This window comes from Myotis brandtii, unplaced genomic scaffold (assembly GCF_000412655.1).
Source record: "Myotis brandtii unplaced genomic scaffold, ASM41265v1 scaffold53, whole genome shotgun sequence".
NCBI lineage: Eukaryota > Metazoa > Chordata > Mammalia > Chiroptera > Vespertilionidae > Myotis > Myotis brandtii.
In genome coordinates this window covers 333,716-334,859 of record NW_005369942.1, presented here as the reverse complement: position 1 = coordinate 334,859, position 1,144 = coordinate 333,716, and the positions used below count along the sequence as shown (strand labels likewise).

The 1,144-nt window shown below is 48.3% G+C and overlaps 1 protein-coding gene across 1 annotated transcript in view; it reads left to right on the top strand.

The window, feature by feature from the left end:
• Positions 1-966: 966 nt before the first annotated feature.
• Positions 967-1,144, top strand: part of ELMOD2 (ELMO/CED-12 domain containing 2) — a 17,180-nt gene continuing 17,002 nt past the window's right edge. The window contains exon 1 of the mRNA XM_014549000.1: positions 967-1,103. The gene's annotated coding sequence lies outside the window, so the exon portion shown is untranslated. The remainder of the gene's footprint in view (positions 1,104-1,144) is intronic.

The following is a 1,144-nucleotide window of genomic DNA, read 5'->3' as shown; positions in this document are numbered from 1 at the left end:
GCTGGCCTTCTTGCTATTCCTCCAATTTACAAAGTATCTTCCTGGTTCAAGGCCATTGAACTTGCCGTTCTAGTGCCTAGAATAGAACACACTCATAAGGTTCACTGCCTTACTTCATCTGGACACTGCTCAAATGTCACCTTAACACAGAGACTCCCCTGACTACCTGTATGTAAAAACTCCCTTCCCCATACGCCTTATTTTAGGACCACCTGGCGATAAATATTTGTGTTTATTTACTGTGAGACTACCTTTTGGAACCCTGACTGGTACATAACAGGCAAACAACAAATGCTTAAATTAAGAGATGAGACTTTTTAAAATCAGTACATACATTTCTTTGTCAAGAAAAACAACCAGTTAAGGAATAAATGTTTGATGAATTAACTGTTAGATGTTTATTATTATAGTACTAAGTCCACACTTCTTTCCTCAACATATAGGACTCTCATCTGCCACTGATTAGCCACGAGCAAGTTATTAAACGTTCTGTTTCCTCATCCGTAAAGTGGGATCATTCATAATTACAGCTGACCTTTGAACGTGGGGTTGGAGTCCAATATACAGTAGAAAATCCACGTAGAATTTAAGTCGGTCCTCCGTATATGTGAACGGTAGGTGGAAAATACACGGAATGAAGATTCAATGTAGGTGAAAGCGCAATGATAGCTATCAAAAGCACTTCCACGCCTGGGGTGTAGAAGCCGCACACGGTGTCAACTTGCTCAAAAGACCGCGAGAGAAGGATCCAGAGCAGCGCCAGGTGAGACCAATCTGCGGGGCGGGGCGTGCCTCCAGGTAGCCGTTGCTAGGGAACCGTCTAGCGTCCCTTCAATACTTGCACGCGCGCGCCAAAGCAACTCTGCGCGACCTTCTTTCGGCGTTGGCAATTGGTGGAGCACGGACCAATCAGAGGAGGTCGGGGGCGGGGCAGGGCGGGCAGTGTCTTAGGTAAGGCGTTCCCGTTGCCTCGCTCCCCGACTTCCGGGTCACCGTGCTAGTGGGGAACGCAGTGCGAGTAGCGTCGTTTCCGTTGCCGGCTGTTTGCAGTTGGGGAAACCGAGGCAGACTCCAGCTTCCCCTAGTTCTTCCGCTCCTGTGAGGTGGCTGCTCTTTCTTTCCTCTCGCCCCGTGCTGCTTCCGT